The sequence below is a fragment of the Triticum urartu genome, chromosome 3 (assembly GCF_003073215.2).
Source record: "Triticum urartu cultivar G1812 chromosome 3, Tu2.1, whole genome shotgun sequence".
NCBI lineage: Eukaryota > Viridiplantae > Streptophyta > Magnoliopsida > Poales > Poaceae > Triticum > Triticum urartu.
The window spans coordinates 579,144,826-579,171,747 of NC_053024.1; the positions used below are offsets into that span (position 1 = coordinate 579,144,826).

The window sequence follows — 26,922 nt, forward strand, 5'->3', positions numbered from 1 at the left end:
CTTGGGCTACAAGCAAAGCTGACTTGTCCGACTCTGGACAAGATTTGCTCTCATAGTCTTCACTCGAAGACATAGGTTTTTGTTTAAGCATCACTTCAGTCATTCTGACTGGTTCTCTTGGACCCCACTTAACAGTACGGTGGTTCCTATGACTCAACACAGAAGAAAAAGAACTACGAAGGATCTAAGTCTTCGAGCTCCATAGGCTTCATGCGGTGTCTTCTCTTGTCATAGTCTTCAATGTGAATATTTTCATATACCACCTTTGACATCAATGTCTTCATACATTTTTAGGGGTCATCTCTGGTGGGAAAACCGAATCAATGAGGGACTTCTACCTGTGTTATCCTGCAATTCTCACAAACACATTAGTCCCTCAACTAGGTTTGTCGTCAATACTCCAAAACCAACTAGGGGTGGCACTAGATGCACTTACATTTTTTTCCCTGTCAATGCTACTGTCTACTGGTGCTATAGGTACTGTAAATATTTGCTACTGCATGAATGATGTTGTTAGATTGATGAATGATGTTGTTAAATGCTAACATGAGAACCTTAAATGGTAATGGTAGATCCTGTTTGAAACAACAAAGTGTTAACAATTCATCAAATGATTTCTCTCGAAGGGTGATACAGACATTTCAGCACACAACTCTTTTAGAATCTCAAACTACAATCTCAGAAAAGAACTCGGTGTTAGATTCTGGGGGAAGTAGATTCTAGGAGAATTTTCCAGAATCTTGATTCTGCAAAATCCTGTGCGAAAAGAACTGGGCCATAATGTACATGTGTTTAATTTTCAGAGTGAACTACGCCGAAATGAGGGCTTTGAAAAAAAAGAAATTTAAAGCTTTTCAACGCATGATACCATTCATCTTCAAAGTCCATAAATTTGTCTGTTTTTGCATAGGTCGCATTTTTAGCCATGCTTAGAGCACATAAACAAAACATTATCTGCTTCTCACCGAAACAAAACAGGGAAGACACATAACAATACTCAGTTTCAGCACAATTTTCTTTTGAAAGATCCAGCAAGACACTGGCTTTGATATTGATAGATGGATAGCAATATATACATGCTCGGATGCACAAGGCATTGAGTAAGAAGAGAAAGAATAGAGAAAGAAAAACAAGAACCCACCTAGGTGGATACTCTCAGGGTGGATCCCCAAGGGGGTGCTGCAAGCATTTAGCTCCGGCTAAACGCCAAGACTCTAATGATCTTCTGATGGAGGCGATGACATCGTTTACGCTGTTGATCTTCCCCTAAAACAGTCTTCAGTTACTCTCCAACCAAATCTCCCATACAGTCAGGATGGGCGGCAACCAGCGTCGATGTGATGATCCCATCCCATAGACTTGTTGCACTGCACACAGTGGCCCAAGATCGTGGATTCAGAGTTTCACAACCTGCCCAGCGTCCTACCCAACGCCAAATTGCCTTAGTAATCGGACATTGCCAAAACAGCTACATCGATGATGCATATGCAAGTAGAGATAGTAAGTAGACATCCATCCAGTGCCAAGTAGATATGTACTCAAGATCAAATAATGAAACAAAATTTCGAATTTGAAACAAGACAACTTCATGGCATAGCCGACCAAGTCACCTTTAGCGAGATAGAGGCATGCTCAAGCGGTATTTGTCGATGCGCAAATCCATGGAGGTTTGCTTTGAAGCGACAATGACGTTCATCGTATTTAGAACCTTCCTGGCCTACCTTGAGCTTCAAATGCATCCAACTATCCATCTCTACGGCAATCACATATCTTCTTGTTATGACACATGACTCACCAATAATATCACACAGGAGCTCGATTCCCTGATATGACCCACATACGAACCGAGAGATAAATTGAATCCACTCTGCACTTCTGATACGATAACATCTATTGTGGCCTCCACTGCATTGACAACGAGTGCTAAAGTGATGTCAACCGCACCACAATCGCCATTAATCCGACTCGTGAATGGATGAGAAGGTGTGGTTACTTCGCAGATGTCTGTTGCACCATCAATTAATTGTAGATCATAGTCTTCTTGCTCCCCTTTCTTGATCCTTATGTCATACTCAACTAGAAGAGGGCTGGTCATTGTGATGCCCCTCTTAGGGCCAGTCATCTCAATGAGAGAACCCTGCAAAACTATTATTAGTTGATAGTAGCTCATCATCAAAATTACTCCTCTTTCTAACCAATTGACAAAGAATCACAAACAAATGATAACACAGATTCTAAACTCGCCTACAAACATAAGTTGGTTGCACATAAAACTTAATGTTAGATAAATCATGCGAAGATAACCAACAATAAACTCGTCCAAGACACATGTATTTCTATGCAATAATTCATACTGATAAAATAACATTTCATTTAAAGTGAGGCCGTCATTACCAACACCTCAAATGTTCTGTGAAGATAACATTTCACTTATTGCAACAATGACGCAAAAAGGAATTTGTTGTTCAAGGGCTACGATATTTCTTGTGCTCAGATCCATGTGACAGAATTAAGCTTACACTGCCAAATGAAATGTATTTAAAATAACTGCATCTAGATAAAGATGCGCACCTGTCTCACCATAAGGGGATTGTCCCTGCTACGATTGACAATATAATTAAGCGATGAATCCAAATAATCCCGTGCTGCTATATATCCATACAATTGTACCGAACTTGCGTTCATAGGAACGTTAGCCAATTTTAATGAGAAAATTTGCATCATGTCACATTCAAAATGCACACGACACCTTTTCTGGTCAGGAAAGCAATTAGCGGGGTCTGATACCCGCATTGGCTCCGATTGTGCTTCAGTCAAAAACTATATAATATTAGACAAATGCTTATCATAAATAGTATAATGATGATTTACAAGTACATACTTGTGTTAAGTTACAGTAAAATTTATCTAATAAAAATATTCATTTAAGAAGATAACAAGATAAATACACTAGTCAAATAAGTGAGGGGAATAAAACAATGCTTCAAACAAAAAGTATAACTTTTGGGGGCCAAGTTATACGAACAGGTTTACTAAGATCCAAGCTACACAAACACGTGGTAGAATTTTCATTTTATACATGACAAAGTTATTCTAAAAAAGATTTTACTTACTCGTGTACCTAATAGAACTTCTCAAATCTATTCATTATCCGCACATTTCCTAATATATATATATGTGTACAATTGTATGAACACATAGGTTATGCGAAACTTATTCATCTGATTTCCAAAATTAGAGCATTTATTGCAAAGACCAAATAAAATACTCTACAAAATAAATAAATACAGATAATTTGGCCTAACTCTAACATTTACCGAAGATCAAGATGGTTCTAATACCAACAATAGTAATTGCATATAATTTTTATCTACAGTGTCAACCATAAGTTTTATTACATCATGTTACGGGAGCGACTAGAATAGAAGAACAGCTTGTGATGCAAAAATAGAAAAAACGCATCTGGGCCATCGGATTGGAGATTCATGGCCCAGATTCTGAGGAAGCGATCTGCACGCACAATTTGCAAAAAGCTCCCCCGCTGTAAGTAATTTGTTTCATATGTCCTCGTCGTTGAAACCCAGCCCATACGCAGTTGCAGCGACCTAACCCCCTTCCCTGGCCCCCAAGCGCGGCGGTGGCGGCCAGATCCCTCAACCAAGTTAGCCAAGTACGCGGGGCGGAGGTGATGTTCCACCTTTCCGATGGCTCTTGCCAGTTGTGTCGCCGGCGGCTCTGTTTGAGGCCGAGCAGATCTGATCTCGTGGAGTATTAAGATCCGCGTCGCAGTATGCTCATCGTTGCCTCCCGATCTCAGGCTCCGGCAGCGGCTGGTTAGTCGTTTCCTGTCAATCTCAGTACCTAGGATCATCTCGCATCCTCCTCCACCTCATCGGCTGCAAGCCGGAGGTGGGCTCCTCGGCTCCTTCCCAACCAACCTGTGTGACGTGGTGCAAACATACAAGGCGTCACCACGGTGATTAATTCTTCTGGTAAACAAACAAATTGAGATGGGAGTATTAGCTAGTACATTTGTCCTTCATGGTTCCATCTCAATTTTATTAGCTAGTTGATTTATGCTGTATCTCTACATTATTTTCTTGTACTTGTTCATGTCATACTTGCTTACATGTGAATGATGCATTTTGGTAACTTTGGCCAATCAGGTCCAGTAAGTAACCTGGTGAATGATGTAGCACAGTCCAATTTGGCATTGTATTGGTTACAAAAAAGAATTACATTGTATAGCATCTGGCGGCCTTGGCTTTTGCTGGAGTGTGGATTTTTAGCACCAACCGGAGCTCGTTCAGATGTGTATCTGAGCTCTGGGGAATTTAGTTGACACGTTCGGTCTTATATGCATAGTTTTTTTGTTCGTTTTTGAAATAACCAGTCACCCATTTCGGAGTTACTTATTATGTCCAAGGTGGGTGAAAACCTAAAAGAGTGAAGTGGTTTTATCCACAACAAAACTCTATTCTGCTCAAGATCACATCAGTTGTGAAGTTCACCAGTTAGTATTTGACATCAAGGTTTTTGCAAAGTTATTTTATATATATTTAATGGTATAGATCAAATTTACACTAATAGCTCAGTTCTTGAGCTTGCACTCACACACCGGCATCCAGAAGATAGCTAGTTACAACCAACACAGCAGAAGAGACTTCTATAAAGACAGCTATTTCATTTCGTAGTCGTAGAGCAGAGACACTCGTAGACCACAGGTTGCAGGAATCTCGTCCATCGGCACATTGCTTGGTCTAGGATCCATCGCTCGGCCGCGAATGCATCTAGACGACCTTGTGGCGACTGGCCATGGAGGCGGCAGGCGCACGCACTGCCACCGGCGAGAGATCTTGCAATTTGATTGAAGTCTCTGCTATCACTAAAGCAAGTATGCATGTTCGTGATTTAGGATTAATTCTTCTTCCATGACATGGGCCTCTCTCTCATCTTGTTCACTTATATTTCCCACGGTGTTGTAGTTTCCTTGTTATAACAATTTATAATATAGTGCATGCCATCACTAATTTGCATCCGCATGATAGTCATAAAAATCCCTTTCTTGTTTGCCGTTGCTACTTATGCTTTTAGATAGTCGTTGAAACCTGTAATTTGCTGTTCAAGCATTCATTCTGTGTGGTTACCCGATCAAATTTTTTTCCAAGCCAAGTGTGTTTGCAAATAATGTTGCAAGATATTTCTCATATAACACGACCTAGTGGAGTACCCAAACAAACACTATTGAGCTCTTTTCAGTAAAAAAAAGTACTATAGTGATGATGTTATGGTAAGTGTAGAAATGACTATTTTGCAGCGTATAGACTTGTTTATGCTTCACAATGTCAAGAATAGACATGTTACGTGTTTATTATTATACTTGGTACATGGTTCACTTGTTTGTATTAGGGAGTGGCTCTGCTAATATTGTTCTTGTCGAACTCATGACCAGTTTTTGAGTGATTAAAATGTCCAGCAGCTTTGAGGGTTCAACACATGATTTTATCATAAGATATGCTCTTTTCTTATTTGTACATACGATAAGCTATTTGAAAATGGCAAGTTTTATAAAGGATAGATTTCTATTAGGACAATTATGTAAATAACTGTATTGCTTAATTCCGCGGGTTGTTACGAATCTCTAGAATGCACTAGAGTTATTTTCCTGTACAAGATAAATAATATTTGTATAATTTGTTCATTATTGCTAAGTTAGGATTATCCACAAAATAGTTGGCTTGTCTGCCATTTCCAACATAGAAACATACTTTAGGTTGCCTTTTGCAATTAATGCCATATCTTCTCTATTTATCCTTCCTTGTAGTGTGTGCAGCACACAGTCAGATGGTGGTTGTTTATGTATATTTATTTGAACAGCTCATGATTAATTTTTTAAGTATGAATATATGGCACATACATGGACTTGCGCTAACTGAATCATATTTGCTACGTCTGAACTCTCCCAGGACAACAAGCTCGACGAACAAGAAGCACTGCATCTGGAGGCAACTGTTGTGTGCCGTCAAGATAGCAACGTTCATGCAGTTCTTAATGGCAATGCTTGTTGAGCGATGATATTATAGTCCTTCAGACTTACCCTTGCCCGTCATGTACCAAAGTTGATGCAGTTTTCGCTAGCAATACTTGATCCTGTGATATGAGTGTCTTCTGTGTTATGCCTGGGATGTTACAGTTTGACATGTACTAAAAAATGCGGCGCTGATAGTCCAGTTTGACATGCACTCAAGTATTTGTTTCTGGAATGGTTCATTTTAACATTTATGCTATTTCTTGTGCCTGGTATGGTCCAGCTTACACGTACTCACATATTAGTGTGTGATGGTCATGTTCAAGGTTCTTGCATAATTAGTTTACATATGAAGGGAGGGAGCAGGAATGAGCGTTGTGAAGATATGGCATAGGTACTACAGTATTTACTAAGAACAAAACGTTTGGACATGAAAAAAGTGGAGATAGTTACTGCAAAAGTATCTTTTACATCTAACTAGTAGCAGGGGGTTTTTCATAAAATACACATTAAGTGGCCTAGGATCCCCCACTTGAATCTGTACCATCCACGATGGATCCGACGGCCCATATTCGTTTTTCTATTTTTGCATCACAAGCCATTCTTCTATTGTAGTCGCTCCCGTTACTCATGTTAAGTTCGAGCTAGGCGGTGATATCTTTTTTCACAAACAATAGCACGAACTCTCATTCTTTTACCATCAATTGTGCGAAAAATATAAAGTAGACATATGCTCCCACTGTTCTTATTTACCCTGCCTATTAGTTTTGTCCCAAGTCAAACTTTATAAACTTTTACCAAGTTTATAGAAAACAATATGAACATTTATAATAAAAAGATGTGATGTATTCAAAGATGAATCTAATGGTATTGTAGATGTCAATAACTTTTTCTATAAACTTGTCTAAGTTCATAGAGATTGTAGACTTCAAACAAAGCTAATACACAGAGCAAATAAATATGGAGGGAGTACTATTTACATGAGACCTATTCATTCACTGAGATAAAATATAATACTCAATAAAAACAAATATAAAATTGTGAATTTGCTGCAACTCCAACATTTGTTGAAAACCAATACAGTTATAATACAACATTAGTTATTACACATAGCTCAATTACTACATATACACTAATTATTACATTCGTTCTCCTAGTGATGATTGATCCCTAAAAAGGGCAGCCCCAGTGCATGTGTAGCTCCTGCTTGCGCAGGGTCTGGGGAAGGATCCGACCACTTTGGGTCTATTGTACGCAGTCTTTTCCTATATTTCTGTAAGAGTCTGTTTCCAGGAGTTGAACCACTGCGCCAAGGCTCCCCTTCTGATGATTGATCCCTAATGGAAGAAAAATTGTATAGGTTAACTGAGTGTATGTAGGTAGGAGTCTGAATCCTAAATGAGTTCCAAGTCAAATCACGCGCTAGGATTTCCCCTATTTGAAAAGGCAGCCACGGCTGGTTTCGAGACAATCAATAAAGAAGTTCTAGTTCCTAATCTCTTGTTGTCTCCTCTACCCCGTTATCTCCCTCACAGTTGATTGCGCGACACCCGACAACTGGCGACTCATCGTTGAAAAGCACCCCTTGGGCATGGCATCAACCTTCAATCTAAGAATCGTAACAGTTTGGTATCAAATTCCATGGCCCACTGTTGGCTCGGCTGAGGATGCTTCTCAAGCAGGAGGCGACAACACCTACACATATCATGGCAGAATATTGGATCATGCAGTAGCAGTCGCTCTGCAAGATCATCACGCCCCACTCCACCGTGGAGGCTTGACCACCACACCCTATCTGGTGATCCAAGCACCCGGCTTGTTGGGTTCACTGCCCTCTAGCAGCAACCTGACGACTCCCTCCACCACCATTGTAGCATCTACGGTCAACATACGCTCATATCATCTACCATGTCTCAACTAGCATACCTACAGTCCACCACGTTCCACACCACTACCACTACCACTACTCCAATATATGCTCCAATTCACCCACAAACCTTACAATATCGTGCCACTGCCTACGCACTACCACCAATCGCATCACCTTAGCTTTTCTATACTCGCCTAGTCCACCATCATACAAGCACCCTCTCCACTAGCAGCCACCACGATAATTATACCAGCCTCCAAACCATATTTGTTCTCCGTTAAATCAAGGTGGTTATAATGCGAACAATAATTACTAACAATAGAACATACTATTTATTAGCAATTAGTACTCACACGCAAATCTGATCACTAACCATACATTTATCTAATAGAGCTAATCAACCAAAAGCAAAAACAAAAAGTATGGATTTATTTGACAAATTAAAAAGATGTTTATAAAAACAACACTAACAAGTAAATAAGCAGGTAAACATATAATATTTACATGAGACATTTTAAATCATTTGATTAACTGTGAATTATAAACAATAAATAATAATACAAAATATAGTAGTATGTCGAACTATATAAAGTTTTATGATTTTGCCCAAAGAAAAACCAAGATGGTTATGATGACAACACTAAGTATTACGTACACAACTAAGCATATTTGATTTAGCTAGTCCTTTTTCCTTAAGAAATTAGCAATTAATGGTCTCAAACAAAAATGTTATAATTGACCATGCATCTTTTATTTGATATATAGCTAGTATGTTTCCCTTTATGTGACAAATATAATACTATATAAAAATAAAAATAAATTTATGAACTTGCCAACTCCAAGACTAGTTGAAACTCAAGATGATTATTGTAACACTAATTATCACATATACAACTAAACATAATCCTTTATTGACAGCCTTTTCCCCTTACAATGTAAGCAAGTGGTGCTCACACATAAATCTTATCACTGGTCATTCATCCTTTATGTGTTTGCGTTAATTGACTAACTTACCATTAAAAGATATTGGAGTTCCAGGAAAACAACATAATAACTAAAGAGAGAAGTCCATATTTCTACTCTGATAGCAACTCAATATTAATAGTTTAACACCCATCACATGGACATAATTACCACTCATAGTGATTACTAATTATAGCGAACAAGAGTTGTGTCCAAACAATAATCATGCATTGTCAATCACCAGATTTCTACATAGATATTTAAGATATGAATCCTGCGTGCAGATCGACCTCCTGCTGAGCAATTTCAGTACAACAATCAAAATATACATTGCATATTAAAAAAAACAGCCACAAACTTTTAAAGGATTAATCATATAAATTATCAAATATGAGCAATACAAGGAAGAGATTTGCATCACTTACTCTCACCACGGTTTTTGACGCGAAATAAGTCGAGTTTCTATATAGACCCATCGCGATGGCTACTATTTGTAAAGATGAAGGCTGATGGTACATTGAGCTGCTTGGTTTCCCTGCTCGTTTCTGCTCCATCCTTCCCTTTGATGATGCCAACTTGTTCGCCCAGAGGATTACTGGAGGTGCAGAAAAAAGCATTGCCATAAGGGAGTTGGCTGGGCCCAACCGGCTTACCCCGTTCCATTCGGCCATGCATTGCAATATTCCTTTGCCATCAGGAAGGATTCGTAAGCAGATCTATCATCAAAGAGCAATATTAGAATCCGATTCAGATAGGATACAGACACGCTATCACGCAGGATAGAAATGTAAATATAATCACACCGGTTCTAACTCTAGCTCAACAGAAATATAATTCCCCACTACTAAGAAAAAGATATAAATTCCAATAAGACTTGGCCGAATACGATTCAAGCGCTCAAAATTCAACTTTGGTGTCAATAGAAATCATATAAACGCACCGGGAGCTACGGTACAGATTCCGCCGTGAGTGGAGCATCTCGTTGCGCAAGTTCGGGGAGGCAAGGCAGAGCGGAGTTGAGGCGAGATGAACAGATGGTACGGGAGGGGAGGCCGAGAGGCGGCGTGGTCGAGGCTTTGGAAATGAATGAGCGAGGCGGCGTGGTTGAGACCCGGCTACTTGGGGCATGGAAACTGGCGTCCGATCCGAAATCTGCGGTCCAGATCAAGTCATGTTCGGCCCACCAGATTGCATTATGATCTTTAGCAGAAAAACACCGTTTGTATACATTCTTTCTCGTAACCGGTACCAGCCCGAAGCCCCAAATCTGTCCCCAGCTTATACAGCCCGCATGAGCTAGGTTAGCGCGGCGGCGTGCGGTGCTCAGCGTGCCGGTCCAGGCGATGGCGGTGTGGTGGTGAGCTCCTCAAGCGCGGCTGGTAGTAGTAGTAGGCGACTCCCGTCCACTCTTTTTTTTTTTCTCGAGTGAGAACCCGTCCACTATTTCCGCTGAGATCCAGAGGTGACTTCGATTAGGCAAATAGGTTATGCTCCCACGAATTTGTATTCTTGTTTTCTGTTATAAGCTATTTGCTCGATCTAGATCTACTGGTTTTCCCTTCTAAGTATACTCTGCAGTGGATCATGGACTAGTAAACCAGGTGGAAGTTGTAGTCATGTTTACAAGCATTTCTGCCAAAGCACGCGTTACGTGCATGTAATCCAAATACAGGGAAGTGACAATGCACACGCCTCTAGGCGCCGGACTTGGCAAATGCGGCCCCTCAAACAACGTGTCCGGATGTGTTTGTGGGCATTGATCGGACACGCCTCATATGTTTGCATCCACACATGTGTTCTCATATCCGAAACCTCAAACCCATGCAACCCATGCAACGTTACATATCTATACCTACTATTGAAGGGAATAGGTATTCTTGGTTTAGTTTAGTCCTTTACATTTGGTTTACACACGTTAAGCGATCCGGGCCAGTTACGTTTGGTTTACACACGTTAAGCGATCTGGGCCAGTTACTTGTATGTTGATGGGCCTTTTATGGACTTTCATAGAGAGACCGCGAAAAATAATTGGGTCAAAATAAATCAACATTGTGGAAATTGAACACAAGACCTCCTGTCTATCTCTTCCATATTTACTAATCCCAACTCACTCTAAATATATAAGTGGCAGTCATCATGTTTATTTATTTTGTTTGCGAGAAAAAGGAGTTGATATTAAAACGGCCAAATTACTGAAAGGTCCACACAGAAAAGGAAATTACAACCAAGCCCATCTGCAACCCGACTACGCCGACGCCGTGGACGAGCCGGTGAGGAAATTACAACCAAGCCCATCTGCAACCCGACTACACCGACGCCGTGGACGAGCCGGTGACGCGTCGTTCGCCGCTGCTCGCTGACGCCTTGGATCGAAGCAGCCCCGGGCGAAACGGGAAGTCTCCGATCAACGGTCCCTGAGGACCTACACACATGGCCGTCGTCGTCATCGCACCGCTCAACATCGCCTTCCTTCTCCAGATCTTCAACCGCCGGAATCGCCATCCCTCAATCTCCGGCACGGGGGAACCGTGCACGGCCTCTCCACCGAGCAGCGAGCACGAAGAAAGGAGCTGGTCCACCGCGGAGCTCCACCGGAACTTCGCCGTCGAAGGGGAGACCAACACCTACAAAAAGCCGATCCAGTCGCACCGCCGCCTCCACGACGCTACCGGCTGGCTCCCTAGGCACTCCTACACTATGTACATGCTGCAAATCAGGCCTCCCCCGTCCTCCCACCGCCGGAGCGTCCGGCGGAGGGCGAGGAAGCCGCCGATTCGGCAACGGCGAGGTGGAGAGCCCGGGGTTCGCACAAATCGCCCTTCGTTCCTGTAGATGGGGAAGGGTGAGGTCCAAGGCTCATGTTTAGGAAGAGCTAATTAAGCGAATGAGCTAATAAAGAAAGGATTACGGGCTTAAATATAATATTTTAAATGAATGTGGCTAATTAAAGAAAAGATTATGGATAAATCGGTGGAATAACTATTAGAAAGATTGTGGTCTTAATAAATTCTACATGAAGGATATGAGGTAAAAAGGTAGGATAATTAAAAGAAAGGATCTATAGGCCTTAATGTGTTGGGGCTACTAAATTAAAAAAGGAAAGATTTGATTCCCGACTAAAACGGGTGAGGACTTCATGGTAATTAATGAAAGGATCATACTTAAATGCCATTAAAAAGGATTGTATTTAAATGAAATTAGTGGGACACATTACGCCCCGCAAAGAAAATATGAACACGACTAAATTGCGACGTATGATGCATTGCGACATGTTCTTCATAATAAATCCGATGCTGTGGGACATTATGCTTGTGCAAAACATCAATTTTCCCCGTTGCAACGCACGGGCATATGTGCTAGTAACTATAAACATGATCAACTAGCCGGATCATCATTGCATCGCCGGACAAAAGCACATAATTCATTGAAAGTTCAACGGTGGACAGTGCAAATTCACACTTACAAATAGTTACAACATAGATAAAACATAAATAAAAAGGGGAAGGGTGAAGGAAATCACCATTTCCTCGCCGGCCCCTTCCCCTTCCAGTCGCCGGCGCAGCTGTGCCCCTCCTACATATAGGTGTCGGCGTGTGGAGGTGTGTCGTCGTTGGAGTTGAAGGTAGAGCCGTTCGTCAGGTCAGAGTCTGAGCTGCACCTTTTGTCCAAAAGCCTACGGAGCAGGCAGTCCTACTCCTTCGCATGGCAGACCGCCTTCGCCACCGCCTCCTTGTTTGCCTCGCGCTCCGACAATTCAATAGCGAGTCGAAGCGCATTGGCATTCTTGCAGCAGAGGCTCCACACATCTGTCTCGCCGTCATGAGAGAGAGGCGGAGGACAAACGCGAGGAGCGCGACATCGGGATCGACCGGCGCGCTAGGGATGGACCGACGCGCGGACAGTGCCTCCCCCGCCGCTGCCCTCTCCCTTGCTGCTGTCGCTCGTGCCTCGGGCTCGGGTGTCCTCGTGCGCGCTAGCCCAGGCACGAGCACGAGGACCCAACGGTGGTCGAGTACCACTTCTGGAGCAGGGGGTGGCGCTGGGCGGCGTACTTGAAGGAGTGGAGTGGAGCGGCTGGAGCTGCGCGCCGGGCGGGACAGACCGGCGACATTGCTGACGCTGTGTCGACGGGCATCGGGCGCTGATGAAGTAGATTCACTGCTACCGGATCCGCCTTGTTGGTCGAACTGCGCACCGCCGTCGGAGCCGGATTCCCCACCGAAGGCAGCGTTGCTGCGGTCACCGGCCGTCGAATGGGCTCGGAGGGGATCGAAAGAGGAGTGGACGTAGAGGGGACTAAACCGGAGTTCAGATTGACTGCAATCTAGGGTTTTTCAGATGGGGATATTTGTAGGGCACGCATGGGCCAAGCTGGGTCAAGCCGACGTGACGGACGCGCCCGAACCGCTTCATATCTGCTCCATATTTAGGCTGGATATGAGGGACGCTCGACAGCCCAGACATTTGAGAACGGTTTAAGGCACTTGACCGGATTGTTTTTTCACGACCTTCAGTGACCTGGTCGTCCATCCGGACGTTTGAAAATGGTTTGGGTGCTCTAAGCGAACCACCTTGTCCTCTGTCCGTCCGATCAACCACTGTAAGGGCACGTTTGACTGGAAAGCTCAAACAGTCAATCCAAATACCGGGGAGTGGCAAAGGTACAGCTTTTCTGCATCCTGGATTCCTACTCCCAGTAATCCTGCCGACGAGAAGAACTGAAGATTACAGTTTGGTTGCCGCTCTCATCAGCGGACACATTTTTCAAGAAAGATACGTGAGGGTAGAGCCTTCGGTTGTAAGCAAGAATGATAGCGTGCGGTTGGAGGCGCTCTTGTTTATTCAGTTGGTTGCTCTCCTGTCCCAAGTCACTCTGAAACATTCTGAATCGCCAACGCACGGAGCCAACTGTATCGAGATACTGTGCATCCTTAGAAGAGTACAGTAGTAGATAAATATGGAGAATGGAAGAAGGCACGAGCATGCTTGAGCATGAAGTAGCTTCTTGTTAAAACTTCTATGACTCGTCCGTGTTGCGAGCTGCCACTGGTTATATCTATGCACTATTTTCCAGGAACTATATGATAACCCACACATTGCTGGTTGTATCTAAAAAAGTAAAATAAATTGAAAAAAACTAATATTTTTGGGCAACAAATATTGATGTGTGTTTCACATGTTTGTAAATTTTCATGATGAAAGCGTATTCATGAATGTGTGAAAAAAAGTCAATGATCCAAAATGCTTTAAAATTTTGTCTTTTTGAAGCATTGATTTTCTTTTAGACCTCCACGAATGCGATTCCATCACGAAAATTTGCAAGCATGTGAAACACACATCAATGTCTATTGACCAAAAAAAATCAGAATTTTTTTAATTCTTTCCATATTTTATGATTTTACTGTTCATCGAGCTTGCTTGAGCTCGAGCTAAGAAACTTCATGTCCAGGAAGGCTGAGGTTTTTTAACACAAATATATGAAGAATGCATTATCCATTGATAACATCAGACGTGTGACGCCGCCCCCAACTTAAAAAGATGTTCTTGAAAAACATAGTAAGGCCGAACACATCGAACAGTCTGTTGTCCCTCACATCGTCGTCATCACCATGCCCAGAGGGAGGATGAAGGGGACCAGAGCAGCCATCGAGTTTCCCTAGTTGACCTATAGATAGAACCTCATTGTAATCGCTAGAGTATCCTCTCGCCACGTACAAAAGGATTTGACGGGATAAAGCACATTGGCAGAGGCAGTGCCTCGATCCATGCTGATGACCAGACACATGCTATCGGCCAGAACCCGGAACCTCCTCCCCCTCACCCCAAACCTCTCCTACCCCACCCACAAGAAGGCGGTTGTGGGAACAACCAAGATCAAAAACATTGTCATCGTTGGTGGGTGAGGGGACACCGACCGACCACAAGGGGGACAAACCACCATGTCGCGACATCGACCTGACACTAAACAACTCTCACAGACCCCTCGCTGCCGCCAAGAACACGATAAAAGGGAGTTGGAGCCCAAGAGAATTTATTTGATCACCACCATCCACAAACTTTTGACAAAATTGGAAGGATTGGTGTGGGTGAATTTACGGGTTCTCATTCACTGACACAATAGTAAAATCAACGTTTCCTAATGTTTGAGGATATGATCAAGTTTTGATTTTCTTAAGAAACACAATAAAGATGCAAATTACTTGCATACACACATGTACACCGTATCTCTATGAGCACCGACGAGAGGTTGAGCTTGCAAATTTGAGACTGGCTGAGCCATCACAGACATCTTGCAATCGACAGGAATCGTCTCGCACCAAAGAACCTAAAATAAATCAAGAAAAATGTGAGCTTCCATGTCAAATCTATTACTTGAATATGAGTAAGTTGATTTCACCATAAAAAATCTGACCATATAAGTTATGCTCAATTCAGTGTTGCCATACACCCTCAATGCCAAGCGCAGCTAAGACCTAATCAATCGATACAACTTTCAAAAAATGTTTGAATTGTATAGTATAAAAAGAAGATTCAGTTATATATGAATCATTGCTCTTGTACCAAACCAATAGGCTTACGTGTGTCAAGACTGTTCTCATAGCGTTGGCAATTTATCACATGCTGTCATTGCATCTCCCCTTGTTGGTTTTCAGATCTATCACAAAGATTTACCGCAGCTTCTTCTGTACAAGCTCGGAAGAAGTGAAAGTAGGGCACTCATTGTGGCCTGGGAAAATATTTGTAAACCCACTAAACTAGGAGGATTAGGTGTTCATCCACTAGATTTTCTCAACAACACATTGCAAATGTGTTGGTTATTGTTTCAAATGACAGGGCCTGTGAGTGCATGGTCTGGCCTCTCGCTGCTATCTTGGATGAGGACACACAATTACTTCTCGCGCCTACCAAGTGCTTGGTTGGAAAAGGAAATCGGGTGAGCTTCTTGTTGGAAATACTAGATGAGATACCTAATAACCCACAAGTATAGGGGATCTATCGTAGTACTTTCGATAAGTAAGAGTGTCGAACCCAACGAGGAGCAGAAGGAAATGATAAGCAATTTTCAGTAAGGTATTCTTTGCAAACACTGAAATTATCGGTAATAGATAGTTTTGTGATAAGGTAATTTGTAACGGGTAACAAGTAATAAAAGTAAATAAGGTGCAGCAAGATGGCCCAATCCTTTTTGTAGCAAAGGACAAGCCTGGACAAACTCTTATATAAAGGAAAACGCTCCCGAGGACACATGGGAATTATCGTCAAGCTAGTTTTCATCACGTTCATATGATTCGCGTTCGGTACTTTGATAATTTGTTATGTGGGTGGACCGGTGCTTGGGTACTGCCCTTCCTTGGACAAGCATCCCACTCATGATTAACCCCTGTTGCAATCATCCGCAACTACAAAAGAAGTATTAAGGTAAACCTAACCATAGCATGAAACATATGGATCCAAATCAGCCCCTTACGAAGCAACTCATAAATTAGGGTTTAAACTTCTGTCACTCTAGCAACCCATCATCTACTTATTACTCCCCAATGCCTTCCTCTAGGCCCAAACAATGGTGAAGTGTCATGCATTCGACGTTCACATGACACCACTAGAGGAAAGACAACATACATCTCATCAAAATATCGAACGAATACCAAATTCACATGACTACTTATAGCAAGACTTCTCTCATGTCCCCAGGAACAAAAGTAACTACTCAGAAATCATATTCATGTTCATAATCAGAGAGATATTAATATGCATAAAGGATCTGAACATATGATCTTCCACCGAATAAACCAATTAGCATCAACTACAAGGAGTAATCAATACTACTAGCAACCCACAGGTACCAATCTGAGGCTTTGGGACAAAGATTGGATACAAGAGATGAACTAGGGTTTGAGATGAGATGGTGCTGGTGAAGATGTTGATGGAGATTGACCCCCTCCCGATGAGAGGATCGATGGTGATGACGATGGTGATGATTTCCCCCTCCCAGAGGGAAGTTTTCCCGGCAGAACAGCTCCACCGGAGCCCTAGATTGGTTCCGCCAAGGTTCCGCCTCGTGGCGGCGGAGTTTCGTCCCGAGAGCTAGCTTATGATTTTTTCCTGGACAAAAGACTCCATATAGCCAAAGATGGGCGTCAGAGGGCTGCCAGGGGGCCCATGAGGCAGGGGCGCGCCCACGGGGGTAGGGCGCGCCCCCCACCCTCGTGGATGGTGGGTGGCCCCCCTCTGGTACTTCTTTCGCCCAATTTTTTTATATATTCTGAAACTTGCTCCCGTGAAGTTTCAGGACTTTTAGAGTTGTGCAGAATAGGTCTCCAATATTTGCTCCTTTTCCATCCCAGAATTCCAGCTGCCGGCATTATCCCTCTTCATGTAAACCTTGTAAAATAAGAGAGTATAGGCATAAGTATTGTGACATAATGTGTAATAACAGCCCATAATGTAATAAATATCGATATAAAATCATGATGCAAAATGGATGTATCAACTCCCCCAAGCTTAGACCTCGCTTGTCCTCAAGCGAAAGCCGATATCGAAAAATATGTCCACATGTTTAGAGATAGAGGTGTCGATAAAATAAAATACGGACATGAGGGCATCATGATCATTCTTATAACAGCAACATAAATATATATTGTCATATGATTTCTTATACTAAAGTAACAATTCAATCACAATTTCAAGTATGAATCAAAAACTTCATTGAGAACCAACAAACTATAATCTTAGTCATTGAAGCAATTGCAATTTATCATAACATTGAAAGAGTCAATATAAGAGCTTTTCAGCAAGTCCACATACTCAACCATCATTTAGTCTTTCACAATTGCTAACACTCACGCAATATTTATGGTTATGAAGTTTTAGTCGGACACAGAGAAAGATAGGAGCTTATACTTTTGCCTCCCAACCTTTTACCTCAAGGGTAATGTCAACAATAATAGTTCATGAAAACTCACATCCAATTAGCTATATATATATATATATATCAGGATCTTTCCAACACATTGTGCTTGCCAAAGGATAAAATGTAAAAGGAAAGGTGAAGATCACCGTGACTCTTGCATGAAGTATAAGACAAGAATAAAAGATAGGCGCTTCGCAGAGGGAAGCAGAGGTTGTCATGTGCTTTTATGGTTGGATGCACAAAATCTTAATGCAAAAGTACGTCACTTTATATTGCCACTTGTGATATGGACCTTTATTATGCAGTCCGTCGCTTTTATTTCTTCCACATCACAAGATCGTATAAATCTTATTTTCTCCACACTAATAAATCATACATATTTAGAGAGCAATTTTTATTGCTTGTAACAATGACAACTTACTTGAAGGATCTTCCTCAATCCATAGGTCGATATGGTGGACTCTCATGGCAAAACTGGGTTTAAGGATATTTGGAAGCACAAATAGTATCTCTACTTGGTGCAAAGAATTTGGCTAGCATGAGAGGGAAAGGCAAGCTCAACATGTTGGATGATCCATGACAATATAATTTATTTCAGATGTAAGAAAACATAACCCATTATGTTGTCTTCCTTGTCCAATGTCAACTCTTTAGCATGTCATATTTTAATGAGTGCTCACAATCATAAAAAATGTCCAAGATAGTATATTTATATGTGAAAACCTCTCTTTCTTTATTACTTCCTATTAATTGCAACGATGACCAAAACTATATTCGTCAACTCTGAACAACTTTTATTCATCATACTCTTTATATGTGAAGTCATTACTCTCTATAAGATCCATATGATCTCTTTATTTCTTTTTATTCTTTCTCTTTTATTTTATTCCCTCAAGATCATAGTAAGATAATCAAGCCCTTGACTCAACACTAATATTTATTATATATAGCTCACGGACTCGGTTACATAGAAGGATCATAAAGCAAAACTCAAAAGTAGATCATACTAAAACTTTATTCTACTAGATCAAGATATTACCAAAAGGATCGAACTAAGAAAAACGGTAAAGATAAAAGTGTGATGGTGATACAATACCGGGGCACTCCCCCAAGCTTGGCGGTTGCCAAGGGGAGTGCCCATACTCATGCGTTTATGTCTCCTTCTTCGGAGGTGGTGATGATGGAGTTGTTGATGGCGTGTGCTTCTTCCTTAATTTGCGCTTGAGGATAGAGTTTTGCTCCCTTAGGTCATCGATCTCCTGCTCTGTGACGCCCCTGATTCAATCGTACACTAATCATACATGCAAACGTGTACGATCAAGATCAGGGACCCACGGGAAGATATCGCAACACAACTCTACAAATAAAATAATTCATACAAGCATCATATTACAAGCCAGGGGCCTCGAGGGCTCGAATACAAGAGCTCGATCATAGACGAGTCAGCGGAAGCAACAATATATGAGTACAGACATAATTTAAACAAGTTTTCCTTAAGAAGGCTAGCACAAACTGGGATACAGATCGAAAGAGGCACGGACCTCCTACCTGGGACCCTCCTAAACTACTCCGGGTCGTCGTCAGCGGGCTGCACGTAGTAGTAGGCACCTCCCGAGTAGTAGTAGTAGTCGTCGATGGTGGCGTCTGGCTCCTGGGCTCCATCGTCTGGTCGCAGCAATCGGGTATAGAAAGGGGGAAAAGAGGGAGCAAAGCAACCGTGAGTACTCATCCAAAGTACTCGCAAGCAAGGAGCTACACTACATATGTATGCATTGGTATCAAATGGCAAAAGGGGTAACATATGTGGGCTGAACTGCAGAATGCCGGAATAAGAGGGGGATAGCTAGTCCTTTCGAAGACTACACTTCTGGCCACCTCCATCTTGCAGCATGTAGAAGAGAGTAGATGGTAAGTTCACCAAGTAGCATCGTATATCATAATCCTAACCGGTGATCCTCCCCTCGTTGCCCTGTGAGAGAGCGACCACCGGTTGTATCTAGCACTTGGAAGGGTGTGTTTTATTAAGTATCCGGTTCTAGTTGTCATAAGGTCAAGGTACAACTCCAAGTCGTCCTGTTACTGAAGATCATGGCTATTCGAATAGATTAACTTCCCTACAGGGGTGCACCACATTTCCCAACACGCTCGATCCCCTTTGTCCGGACACACTTGTCGGGGTCATGCCCGGCCTCGGAAGATCAACACGTCGCAGCCCTACCTAGGCACAACAGAGAGGTCAGCACGCCGGTCTAAATCCTATGGCGCAGGGGTCTGCGCCCATCACCCATTGCACACCCGCACGTTGCGTACGCGGCCGGTGAGTAGACCTAGCCTCCCTTATACAAGAGTAGGCGTTCCAGTCCAACCCGGCGTGCACCGCTCAGTCACTGATGTCATGAAGGCTTAGGCTGATACCGCGACGTCGAGTGCCCATAACTGTCCCCGCGTAGTTGGTTAGTGCGTATAGGCCAGTAGCCAGACTCAGATCAAATACCAAGATCTCGTCAAGCGTGTTATCTATCCGCGAACGTCGACCAGGGCCAGGCCCACCTCTCTCCTAGGTGGTCTCAACCTGCCCTGTCGTTCCGCCACAAAGTAACAGTCGGGGCCGTCGGGAACCCAGGCCCACCTCTACCGGGATGGAGCCACCTGCCCCTTCAGCCCCCAACTCCGAACAGTACCATAAGTAATGTAACAGTATAAAGTATATAGCATATGCCTGTGATCACCTCCCGAAGTGATCATGTCCCAGTAGTATAGCATGGCAGACGGACAAGAGTGTAGGGCCACTGATGGAACACTAGCATCCTATACTAAGCATTAGGATAGCAAGTAAAGGTAACAACAGTAGTAGCAAGGACAGGCTATGCATCAGAATAGGATTAACGGAAAGCAGTAACATGCTACACTACTCTAATGCAAGTAGTAGAGAGAAGAATAGGTGATATCTGGTGATCAAGGGGGGGGCTTGCCTGGTTGCTTTGGCAAGAGAGAGGGGTCGTCAACACCATAGTCGTACTGGGTAGCAGCGGCGTCGGTCTCGGTGTCTAGCGAGAGAAGAGGGGGAAGAAACAATAAATATAATGCAAACAAATGCATGATGATGCATGACATGACAAAGCGTGATGCTAGGTGTGCCCTAAGGCGGTATGAGGTGGTACCGGTGAAGGGGGGAAACATCCGGGAAATTACCCCCGGTGTTTCGCGTTTTCGGACAGACGAAACGGAGGGGGAAAGTTGCGTGTTCGCTATGCTAGGGACGTGTGACGGACGAACGGGCTGCGTATCCGGATTCGTCTCGTCGTTCCGAGCAACTTTCATGTACAAAGTTTTTCCATCCGAGCTACGGTTTATTTTATATTGATTATAAAGATTTAAATCAATTTTAGCATTTATTTAATTAATTTAATTCAACATTATCCAGAACAGTGTTTGCTGGCGTCATCATGATGTCAGCATGACGTCAACAGTCAACATGGGGTTGACTGGGTCAAACTGATGTGTGGGCCCCACATGTCATTGTGTGTTTAGCCTAATTAGGGTTTAACTAATCTAATTACTGTTTAGTTAATTAACACTAGTTAATTAGGTTAATTAAACATTAATTAATTAATTTAATTTAATTAATTAATTAAGTTAATTAAATAAATTAAAATATTTTTATCATTTATTATTTATATTTTTAACTCTTTTTTATTAAACGTTCTGGGGCCGGGCCCCACTTGTCATAGACCAGGGCCATGGTGGGCGTTGGGCGCGGGCATAGCCCGAATGGCACGTGCCTGAGAGGGCAGACCCGGGCGCGGTCGGGCGCTTGGCCGGCATGGGTGACGGCGGTGAGCGCCGGTGGTAGGGGTGGACCCGAGCAGGACCGCGAGGCCGCAGCGTGCAGCGAGCGCCACGACGCAGGCAGGCGCACGGCGCAGCGAGGTCGCGCCGGAGTAGGGAGGCGTGGTCGGCGGCCGGTCTTGCAGGCCACGGTGGCAGCGGCTAGGTGTGCGTAGCGAGGGCAGCGCCAGCAGTAGCAGAACGGCAGGGAGCAACGGGCGGGGCCGACAAGGCTGCGATGGGCGTGCACGCGAGGGCGCAGTGGTGTGCACGGGTGGCAGAACAACGGCGGCTGTGGCGGGCCGAGCGCGGGAGAAGTGGCAGACGTGGGTGCGGGGCTGCGCAAGCGGCGCTAGGCTGTCGGGGGGTTGGCCGGGCGCGGCGAGGATGGCAGTTGGTGCGCGCACACGCGGCGGGGCAGGGGGCCGCGATGCGGTGGGCACGGCCGTAAGCGCGTGCGCGTGCGGAGAGCGCTGACCGCGACGACGGGGACGAGTGAGAGAGGGAGAGGCCGGGGGCCTCACCGCGGGGCCGTAGGGTTCGGGGCAGCGGGATCGGGGAGGAGGACGCAGACGGTGAGGCGGCCGGGAGGACGCGTGACAGCCACGTTGGCGGGTTCGGTGCGGGAGCGGTCGTGGAGGAGGCGACGGCGGTGGGGCGTCGAGCGGCGCATTCGAGGGAGAGGGGACGGGGTCAATGGGCGACGCGGTCGTCGTGTTGAGGTCGAGCCCCTCCCCGATCCTGATGGGATCGAGAGGAGAGGGGGAGAGACGTGGGTGAGTGAGGCGAGTGGGGGGATAGGGTTTCGGGTACGGGTTAAGGGGAGTGGGGGTGGTCGGGCCGGTTGGGTTGGCTGGTTGGGCCAAGGCCCAGTTGGGCGAGGGGTGTTCTTCTCTTTTTATTTTAATTGGTTTTTTCCTTTCCTTTTATTTATTATCCTTTCTGTTTTATTAATTTTTTTGTTTATATAAAATACAAAATAAGTAACTAAAATAGTATTGATAATTATGCCACTACCAGAACTAACTTGGCACCTTAAATAAAATAGTTTGTAAATGTTTATTATTTTAAAAGCATTTAAATAACTGTTGTTGCTACTGTTTTAATCACTTTAAAGTATTTAAGCATGTTAATAAAATGTGGTTTCTCCATCATAATTACCTATGCATTATTTGGTACAACCCGAACATTCTTGTTTTAAATGTTTGAAAAACTTTTATTGTTTGTTTGATTTTTAAATTGAACTCGAACCGGTTTCGAACTAACGCGAGATTAGCAACAGTAATCGATGTGACATGGCATCATTAGCAGAGGTTCACTGTATCTTAAGTACCGCGGCGTCACAATTCTCCTCCACTACAAGAGATCTCGTCCCAAGATTTTAAGGGGTGGTGTAAGGGGGAAGATCTAGTTTACGAAATTCTAATGAATCTTCTCGGTCTTGGTTGCTCTTCTCGAAGAGGTCGATCCATTACATTGATGTATCCATTTCCCTACTTCATGTCATCATGATGAAGTCGGCATCCTTTCTTCGGAAATTCCATCGTACTTACGAATAGGTAAGGGGCAGCTTGACATCGATAGGATGTTATAAGTGGTAATCATCTGGGGGTTGTCCCGTGAATGAGCACATGACCATCTCTTGAGTTGAACAAATAAAACACATCGAGAGCAAGGTAATAAGGTATAATATGAAGTTTCGAACGGATAGACAATCATTCGATGTCTGAGACAAGGTGTGAAAGGGGTCCAAAGCAACGAGAATAAGTATTACGTATGATACCAGAATAGATTACTAGGAAGGTGACCCATGTATTACCCACGAGGACACGCGCGAGGAGTATCTTTGGGAACAGGGGGTGTATAGGAGAGTCAGGTTTCAATCCTGTGGAACTGTGGGTTATGGGCCCACCATGCGGTTAAAAGTAGGAAGGTTGGTGACATCTTGCACGATCATGTAAGCAAGGCATGTCAGAGGATAGTCTGTTGGTCATGTTGGCAACAACATCGGTACCAAGGGCGAGGGACGAAGAGAACCATTTTCCTGCTCGTTGAACGAGGCAGACCATTAGGCAAAGTTCTCGTCCATCGGTGGATACCGGAATGTCATCAACAATAGTAACAGGTTCTTACTAACAGAGTTGTACACCGAGGGGCTTACAAAAACAGTGACTTATTACTGGTTAGATCATATAAATCACCAGAAAGGTTAAACAAAAGAATGGAAAGGAAAATGTGATCATCAGATTAAACAGAACAATGGAAAGAAAAATGTGTTTAAACACATATTCCAGGGGGTATATCCTTTCCAAGGACAAGCAGAACATGATATCCATGACAAGTTATAACATAGAAATCCCTTTAGAAAAGGGGGAGAGAAATTTCATGACATTACCCATACAACGGTGTTTGGATAACTGATCGAGAAACATTTAGCATTGCGCTTTCAATGTTCTTATTGAAAATCGGAGTACCAGAGACACGCTTTGAGATAGCATTGACATGGTCTTCAAGCAAAGGTCAGACTTAGGTTACACAAATGATCCATCCGGAAAACTCATAGAATAAATCTTACAATTTCCTCAATGAAGAATGGTAACCCTGCTAAAAAGAAAACTATAACAATAGGTCCTCCGGCCAGGTGTGCTGGGCATGACATCATTTTACCGGGTCATATAAAGACCAATATTATGACTCTTGGAAAACGTTCCAACCATCATAGATGACCGAGATTCAGATCTAATTGGTGTCAAGATACCTCAGACTTAGGATGCCTGAGAAGAAAAGGTGCGATACAAATTGACGAGATGATAATGTAAGATTCTCGGGAAATGAACTATGGTAACGAGTTCCAAAACAAGAGTTCATCATTAAACCAAGGAGAGGATGAGGAGGTGGCTGATGGTCTCAGCGACATTTCTTCGAGATTTCCAACAAGAGGGATTTCCACAATTATGTGAACAACAAGATAACATTTGTCAGATAAAATGGTATAATGATGTATGCTCGTGGAAAACATACACCATTAACCATTGGTTGAAAGGTGCACCCGAAATATGGGTTGGGTTGCACGACCAACGTCAGAATGGTGATTGAGCAACCAACACACTAAATTGGAATTATTGTCCAATAACTCTGAAGTAATAGGGCTGCTAGAGATATTAAATTCGCACAACAGAGTTCACTCAACACGGGGGCCAAGAAAAGAATGGTGATGGCAGGGAGCATCACTGTATCACGAATTCTTAAGAGGTGGTGAAATTCTCACAACATTGATGACATAATAGATGGTAATGTTCCAAGGTAAAGAATAACAATTGCTGGATAGCAAGGAACTCAAGGTATAACACCAAACACGAACAAGTTTGGGTGGATCGGAAGGAAATAAAGTGGTCGATGATAACACAAATCATCGAGGGCAAGGATGATATTTATCATCATGAATTCAATTGATATCCTGGAAGAGCTCAAAATGTTGATGATGATCACGACTCAATTCTCGAGAGATTTGATGCAGGTGTAATCCATCAGCGATGACGTCAAGTCAAAGGAATGATGAAGCGAAAGGTTATTGAAACGAAGGATAGGACACATACCCGAAATCAAGGTTGGTTTTCAAGGCGCAAGGATATGACGAGGAAAATCAATGTTAGCTTAGCTCATCATCGAAAATTGTGCTCCAGGAAGAAGGACCAAGTGGCACAGTTAAAAGTTTGCATGATAATGATATAGCCGATAAGGCTAGGAATGACTTTAAGGATTAATAAACTCGTAAGCAACGTAAATTACTTAAGAGTTATTGAATCGTAGTGCGGAATCGATTCACTTATCGGTGTTCTCGAGTGACTAATAACTCAGAACCTGGGAGAATCTGAAATCGGTGAGAAGCAATACTAGATGAAGACTCACAGGAAGCAACATAGTTCTTGAGATACCAGAGGGTAATACTCGAGGAAGATCAAAAATAGAGGTTGTGGAGAAGTATCGATCAACAAATTACAAGTGCTTTAACTTGTCTGAGAAATGGAATCAAGGAGAAAATGTGGTCGGAACCACGATTGCAAAGGATCAATTCATCGATACCATATGATAGTATATTATTATTACAAGAAGCTTCCATTATAGGATCTACATTGTTTCCATGGGCATGAACACAAAGCCCAAGGTCGACTCCCACTTGTTCGACGCATAACCTTTCATTCACCTCTTGTATTTCGAAAATGACATTAGTTGTTGACAGTTTTTACCTGGTGCAATACCAGATAAGTATGACCCGTGAAATCTTTCGGGTTCACATGGATTAGGGAAGGCGTAGGTTCAACCCATCTGGGCCTCTTAGGAACATATACCACAAAGTTCAGGAGCGAATAACTCAAGCTCGGGAGCAGAGCATGGTTGACAAAAGCAGGGGATACAATTTACCAAAGACATTAAGTATCTGATGAAAGGCTCACAAGTTGAATGAATATGAAGGGCGGTGTCGGACAAAATCCAACAAAGGATCTGATGTGAGTATCGGTACTCAACCAGAGGAAGAAAGAATGCAAGGAGATCATATTATAGAAACAACTGACTAACTCAAAGCTCAGAAGCAAAGGAATTATGAATTCCAAGACAAGGGATCAGAAGCAATGCTCTGATTAGGGATGGACAAGTAGAATAGCCTTAGGGGTACAATCGATGGCAGTTTGGTTGGTCGAGATCCAGCTCATGTTTAAAATGGCGTCTGAGCCGGAAGGATGAATTCTAGGATTTGAATGAGGATTATGAGCATTCGCAACATATCGAATCAGCAGACTCAAAATGATAGTGACAACGGATGCCAATAAGATTACTATACTTATGGGGTTAACCATAATGCAAGCAAGTAAGAACTTTAAGAGCAATAGGCTGTTTAGGATTTTTGGGAGAATGAATGGTATTTCGAAGACTTCTGTGAAATATAGGAATCATCTGGGGATGAGTGGATGCTGAATAAGTGCGGGATATTATCGATAGGGTTATTCAGGTGGCAAGGAACTACAAGACAGTGGTACAAGGGATTCTTAAAAGTCGGAGAGCAATTCGATGCATCTTGTAACAACAAGAGAAACTCAGAGTAATGGTATGAACAACAAGTGTATGCCGTTATCCATATGGATATATCGGTAGTAGGGAATTGAAAATGCAGAGGGCACAAGGGTCTCGGGAATGGTCGAAGAGTATCTTCAAAATCTTCTGGTGCAGTAGACGATCATGTGGAATGAGGGGCTCTCCGGGAGAAAGTATTATCGAGAACCTAAAGTTAGATTTAGTAAAATCGTTTAACCCGAATAGAAGAGA

The 26,922-nt window shown here is 43.1% G+C and overlaps 1 pseudogene; it reads right to left on the bottom strand.

The window, feature by feature from the left end:
* Positions 1–1,586: 1,586 nt before the first annotated feature.
* Positions 1,587–9,478, bottom strand: LOC125546977 (annotated as a pseudogene).
* Positions 9,479–26,922: the final 17,444 nt, after the last annotated feature.